Here is a 7,188-nt window from a genome sequence, read left to right on the forward strand (position 1 = left end):
GAGTTTATGATCACTGGGTAACTTTCATTCTCTCCTAAATATGCATATTTGAGAGTGGGCAGCAATGCTTTGAGTTCAAGTTTGGGTGCTTCTTTTCTTTCCTTCTCCTCTTCTGGTGTGCCCTGAACATGAACCTCCGCTGTTGCAGCCTCTTTGCTTGATGCTGATTCCTCTTCTATTAACCTCTCAAGTCCTTCTTCTTCAAAAATCTCTTGTACTATATCTTCCAGTGAATCCAACCTCATACATTCTCCCAATGGTTCTTGTGGGTAGCTCATGGCTTTGAACACATTGAATGTCATCTTCTCATTGTGTAATCTCAGGGTAAGTTCACCTTTTTGGACATCAATGATAGCTCCAGCAGTGGCCAAGAATGGTCTTCCCAGGATGATGGAGGCCTTGGCTTCCTCCTTCATGTCCAACACTACAAAGTCTGCTGGGAAGATAAAATCTTCTACCTTCACCAGCAAGTCTTCTACTATGCCGTGAGGAAACTTGAATGATCGGTCTGCCAGTTGTAGGGCCATTTTTGTTGGCTTGGCCTCCTCAATCCTCATTTTTCTCATCATAGTTACAGACATCAGATTTATGCTGGCTCCTAAATCATATAGGGCCTTTTCCACTGTGATTTCCCCTATTATACAAGGAATTTGGAAGCTTCCAGGATCCTTCAATTTCTGGGGTAGTTTGTGCTGAATGATGGTACTACATTCTTCTGTTAGTATTATAGTTTCGTTGCTCTTCCAGCTTCTCTTCTTGGTCATTAATTCCTTTAAGAACTTGGCATAGAGCGGCATTTGCTCTATTGCTTCAGCAAAGGGTATGTTAATCTGTAGTTTCTTGAAGATTTCCAAAAATCTTGAGAATTGGTTGTCATCCCCCTTCTTTTTTAATTGCTGAGGGAATGGAGCTCTTGGAACGTCTGGCTTCACCATTTCTCCTTTTTGCTGTGAATTGGGAGTGGGAACTTGGACTTCATCTCGTTCCTCTTCCCCTTTATTTGAATTCTTTTCTTGTGGTTTCTTGGAAGTTTCCTTCAATTTCTTCCCACTTCTGAGGGTGATAGCCTGACATTCCTCCCTTGGGTTTGACTCAGCGTTGCTGCACAGGTTATGGCTGGGAACTTGCTTAAATAGGTAGCCAATTTGTGTCTCATATTTCTTGATGGCAGCATCTTGATTTTGCATATTGGACCGCACTTCCTCTCGAAACATTTTACTGTCTTGAACTTCTTTGCATATACGTTCAAGTAGAGTTTCAATCCTTGAGAGTCTATATTCGGATGATGGTGAGTTGAGATTGGAGGGATGAGAAGGGCCATTTTGCTTTTGATATGGATGTTGAGAGGTGTTATTAGGTGGGTGCTGATATGATCTCTGTGTGGAATGTTGGTGAACTGCATTATTGTTGGGGTTGTGACGTCTCTGATCTTGTTAATTTCCCCACCCAAAGTTTGGGTGGTTCCTCCAACCAGGATTATAAGTTTTGGAGTATGGATCATGGGTCTGCCTAGGCGAGTTCCCAATGTAGTTGACTTGTTCCTGATCACCCTCTGCCTCTGTATTCACTCCTTCTTGAGCTGTTGATGAGGTGGTGATTGCTGCTACTTGGTTCCTTTCTATTTTCTTGGTAAGGTCAGCCAGCTGCTTGGTGATCATCTTGTTTTGAGCCAGCAGTGCATCCATGTTGCTTAGCTCCATCACTCCTCTAGTGTTGCCTCTTTCAGAAGCATAGAAGTAGTCATTCTCAGCTACAGTCTCAATGACATCTATGGCTTCTTCAATGGTCTTCTTCTTGTTCAGAGATCCCCCGGATGAGTGGTCTACTACCTTCTTTGATTCGTAAGAAAGAACTTCATAGAAAATGCGTAACTGCACCCATTCATTGAACATATCTGGCGGGCACCTCCTTGTCAAGTCCTTAAACCTCTCCCATGCTTCATAGAGAGTTTCACCATCTTGTTGCCTGAAGGTTTGTACCTCAGCTCTCAACCTGTTGATTCTTTGAGGAGGATAGAATCTCGCCAAGAATTTGTTCACCACATCTTCCCAGGTTGTTAAACTCTCCTTCGGAAAAGATTCCATCCATTTAGATGCTTTGTCCTTAAGTGAAAAGGGGAACAAAAGCAATTTATAGGTGTCAGGATGAACACCATTAGACTTCATAGTATCACATATCCTCAGGAAGGTGGTTAGATGTTGATTGGGGTCTTTTTGGACACTTCCTCCGAATGAACAGTTGTTCTGAACAAGGGTGATGAGCTGTGGCTTTAGTTCAAAGTTATTGGCATGTATGGTTGGCTTTTGGATGCTACTTCCACAGTTTCCTGGGTTTGGATTGATATAAGAGCGTAGAACTCTTCTCTCTTGTCCAACATGATGCACTGGACCTTCTCTGGCATGGTTGTGAGCCTCTTCTTCATGGTGGTTTTCCATATTCTCATCCATGTCTGGTTCAAAATACTCTTCCTCTTCCTCAGCACTAACGACTCTCTTTCCTCTTGCTTCCCTCCTTAATCTAAGGAGGGTTCTCTCAGGTTCAGAATCAATCGAAGTTGAAGCCCTGCTTCTTCAACCTGTCATACAACTAACAAGGCAAACGCAAGAGAGAAAATAAATGCAGAAAGTACTATTGTTAGAAATGTTGTTAGTGTGAGTGATGCAATATATCAAACAGTTAGTGGGTTAGTGAACTGAATTGTAACAAATAAAAGAACACCATAAACGGGTAAGGGGTAAAGAAAAGAAAATAACTAAAACTGAAAGTAAATCACTCAAACAGAAATTAAATCAAACAAAAGAAAAATGCTCAATCTAGTTATCCACCAATTTAATCATTGTTGATACAAAATCAATCCTCGGCAACGGCGCCATAAACTTGATGCACGGAAACTTGTCTCTCAACAAATTTCCTTTCGGCAAGTATAACGAATTGTCATCAAGTAAAAACTCACAATAGAGTGAGGTCGAATCCCACAGGGATTGATTGGTCAAGCAACTTTAATCAGAGGAATGTTCTAGTTGAGCTACGTAGAAATTGAGTTGATATTTGTAGAATCATAAATGGCGGGAAAGTAAATAACAGAAAGTGTAAAAGCTGGAAATAAAGAGCAAAATATAAATGGCAGAAAGTAAATTGCAGAATCTTAAATGGGGATTTGGGGAAATGAACATAAACGTAAATGGCAGAAAGTAAAAAGAATGGGTAAGATTAGAAGTGAGGGATTCATTGGGCTCAGGAGATGTTGTATTCTCCAGATCAAATTCATTCTCATCTCTTCCTCAATCAATGCATTTATTAATCTCCTTGGAAATCTTAAGTGATTGGATTCCAATTCCTTGGCAACCCAATCTCTCAAATCTTGATCAATAGCCAATTTATTGGTCTAATTGCTCATGAGAAGAGATGTAGTATGGTCACTGATCCACATGTATTCCCAAATCAAAGTGTTGGTAGGATTATATGTCACCATATCCATCCAAACCCCAATTTGGTCCAACATGAGAAAGCATTTCTAGCATGATCTCTTCATTCCTCTTCCAAGGTCCGAAGAGATCCAAGTATGAATAGCTTCCTTTCCAAGACAACTACCTAATAGGATGAAGATTGAAAGCTTTCTAGTAAAATCAAGAGAAAAGATAGAAGAAGAAGAATGAAAACTATTATTGATCCATCAAATTACAACAGAGCTCCCTAACCCAATAAAAGAGGTTTAGTTGTTCAAAGCTCTGGGAATGGAAAGCGTAAATGAAAAGTACATTTTGAAAACTAAAAGTAGAAGTTGCAGAGAAAGTAAAATATACAGAGTGTAGTTCTCCAAAAAGCCAAAAGCTCTCCTTTACTAGTTCAAAACTATTCCTATATATACTACTCTTCTGATCTTCTAGTTGGCTTCTTCAAGTCTTGGATATGGGCCTTTGGATCTTTAGTTGAAGCAGTTACAATCTTCAGTGGGCTCAGCTCTGCTTGCAGAGAAAGTGTGAGTTAGGCATGGACGTTAGTTAGAACGTTAGTGGTGTTAATGTTAAGTGAAAGTGTGGGTTCGAGAACGTTAGTGACGATCACCTTTTTTACTAACGTTCCAAGCCAAAATTGATTCACGTTAACTTCAACATTAGTGGCACTAACGTGACCACTAACGTTGCCTCTTGGTCCTTCGCAAACGTTATTGGCATTCACCTTTTCCAATAACATTGCTCATTGCCCCTTTTCCCCACGTTAGAGTTCACGTTAGTATAGCTAATGTTACCTTTAACGTGGACTTGCCTATTCTTCGAGAGCATTAGTGACACTTACCTTTGTCACTAACGCTCCAAACATCCCTCCTTCCCACGTTAGAGTTCACGTTAATTAGATTAACGTGACCACTAATGTGGTGGTGATTGCCATCTCCAACGTTAGTGACAAAGGTGAGTGTCACTGACGTTAGTCCATCAATTCCTCTTCCACCTTAGCTTCCACGTTAACGTAATTAACGTGGCAACTAACGTGGGCAATAGTGTCTTAATAGTGGCTTAATCTAACGTTAGTGACAAAGGTGAGTGTCACTAACGTTGGCAATTCCTTGTCCCTTCCACGTTAGAGTTCACGTTAATGTAACTAACGTGACTCTTAACGTGGCCAAGTGTGCCCCTTTTTCCAACGTTAGTGGTATTCACTTTTACCACTAACGTTGGAGCTTTACTTCTCTTCCATGTTAGCTTCCACGTTAAGTAATTAACATGGCAACTAACATGGGCTATAATGGCTTTTGAAGGCGTTATTGGCGATCACTTTTCTTATTAACGTTACAAGCTGGCTCCCACTCCACGTTAGTGGTCATGTTGATTAGACTAACGTGGCTACTAACGTGGTTCTTCCTTGCTTCCTTCGTCCTGAAATCAAGCAATTAAAGTGCATCAAAGCTCTATTCCAAGTCATGAGATCATGTATTATCCAATTTATCATTAAATTCATGCATAATTCTCATGAAATCATGTAAAGTTCACAATGTTTACTTGAATCAAGATGTAACTGAATATCTACCCAAAACTTGCTTATTTGCTTAAGAAAATGCATGAAACTACCCTAAAACAGTAAAGAAAAGGTCAGTGAAACTGGCCAAAATGCCCTAGCATTAGGTACCAACATTTTTTCATACAAATAGCAAGATAAAAAGACTGTAATTATCAAAAAATAGAGGCACACAAGAATTTCCAAGAGGGAAAGCATGCAAGAGTAAAAGCGATGAGAACGACGACAAATAAAGCATGTAAAAAAGGATAAGAAGCAAAGCACCAACCTGCGAAAGAAGACGAATAAAGCAAGCAGCAAGCCATGAACAAATCCAAGAGCAAACTTCAGGAAAGAAACGAGCGTAAGATCAAAGGATGAAACGAAACAGAAGGGAGAAGGAAACTGAAACTGAGAGCAAAACCTCGTCTTTGATTTCAAATAAAGCGGAAAGTGGGAAAACAAATGGCAAAACAAAATGAAAGCCCAAATCAATGGGCATTAAAGGCGCGTGCGTATTCCCAAGAAAGTAACCCCTTTGAGAAACAAATGCGGCAAAGGAGTGAAAGCAAAAAATGCTTCGCATTTAAACGCAGCGTAAAACTCGCGAACAGAAGAACAGATTGGACCAAGATGCTTGAGCATGACTTTCCCATAGACATCAAAGCTTAGAAAGCATGACCACATGAAAAGGTCCGAGCTCAAGTAGGGGCACTGTTCATACCCTGGGTTGAGCTAGGCGATCTGGGTTGGACGAAGACAAAAACGACCGACCTCTTATAAAGGTTGGTCGTCACCGAACTCTTCCCAAAGAGCTCGGCCAAATTACTATAAGGGCCTAAGCAGGCCAAAGCAGAAGATCACAGCCCACCTAAAGGCGGCTGGCCAAAGATAAGTGGACTCACCCACAAAAGATAAGATAAGATAACTAACTTATCTCAAGGAAGGTCACTCCACACTACTATAAACACACTAGAGCACCCAGGTATAACTCATACTCTAATTCTACACAAAAAACCTGCCTAAAGCCTATGCTAACTTAAGCATCAGAATCTCTTGCAGGTACCACCACCCACCGGTGACCAAGGATCAGTAGCATCTCAAGATTTAGCAAGTCAGACCTAACAGCTCCAATCACACCCGAGGATCTCATCCGAGATCGACCTCCAGTTTCAGGTAACCCTCGGAACACTATCCCATTCCCTTCCATGGTAAAGAAGACCAAGAAAGCTCCGGAGTTTGATCGCAACATGCTCCAAGTATTCAAGAAGGTTGAGGTAACCATTCCACTTCTTGATGCCATCCAACAAATTCTAAAGTATGCTAAGTTTTTAAAGGACTTATACACACCAAAGATAGGATTGGTGAGTTGGAAACATTGTCATTGGGTAGTTCCATTTCTTCATTGATGAAGTCTATTCTGGAAAAGTGTAGTGACCCCAGACCATGTTTAGTGTCTTGTTTGATTGGTGGAGTTGCATTTTATGATTGCATGTGCGATTTAGGGGCTTGTGTAAGTGTCATGCCACTTTTTATATTTGCAAGGTTGAATTTAGCTACATTGAAAAGGTCAGCCACCAAATTTGTCTTAGCCGATAAGAGTGTGATCACCGTAGTAGGGATAGCAGAAGTTATGCTTGTGAGAAACAAGGATTTAGTATTTCCGGTTGATTTCTATATCCTTGAGATGCCTCCGACGGATAATGGAAGTTCTTCCTCCGTTTTGCTTGCTAGACCTTTATTGAAGACCTCTAAATTTAAACTGGATACCATTATCATTACATACTACTTTGAGGTAGATGACAAGACCATCAAGTTTAATTTAGAAGAGGCCATGAGACACCCACCTGAAGAGCACTCTGTTCTCTGATGTGATGTGATTAATGAGGTAGTAGCGGAGATACAAAGAGAAGATCACAACAAGTTGTACTATCCTATTATTGTAGAGAAGGATAAACATGAGGGTGAACAAGAGAAAGTTGATGTTTACCATGGTGGGGGTGTCTCCCACCAAGCACTTTTGGTTTAAGTCCTTAAGTTGGACATTTGGGAGGCTTCTTGTCAAGGTAGCTTATGCTTGTATCCATCCTTGAACCTCCAAGAGTGCTTGTCCTTTAATCGGTTGTCAGAAGTTCCAACCATCTTCATCATGTTTGGGTGAGGTTCTCTCCAAGATATGAGCTTCCTAAATTGATT

The 7,188-nt window shown here is 40.7% G+C and overlaps 1 non-coding gene across 1 annotated transcript; it reads left to right on the forward strand.

The window, feature by feature from the left end:
• Nucleotides 1-1,887: 1,887 nt before the first annotated feature.
• On the forward strand, nt 1,888-1,994 carry LOC148552740 (small nucleolar RNA R71). Its single transcript, XR_015893568.1, has one exon. It is a non-coding gene; the product is annotated as a small nucleolar RNA R71 (small nucleolar RNA).
• The last annotated feature ends 5,194 nt before the right edge of the window (nt 1,995-7,188 follow it).

Source organism: Arachis ipaensis, chromosome B7, assembly GCF_059453495.1.
Source record: "Arachis ipaensis isolate K30076 ecotype BB chromosome B7, ASM5945349v1, whole genome shotgun sequence".
Taxonomy (NCBI): Eukaryota; Viridiplantae; Streptophyta; class Magnoliopsida; order Fabales; family Fabaceae; genus Arachis; species Arachis ipaensis.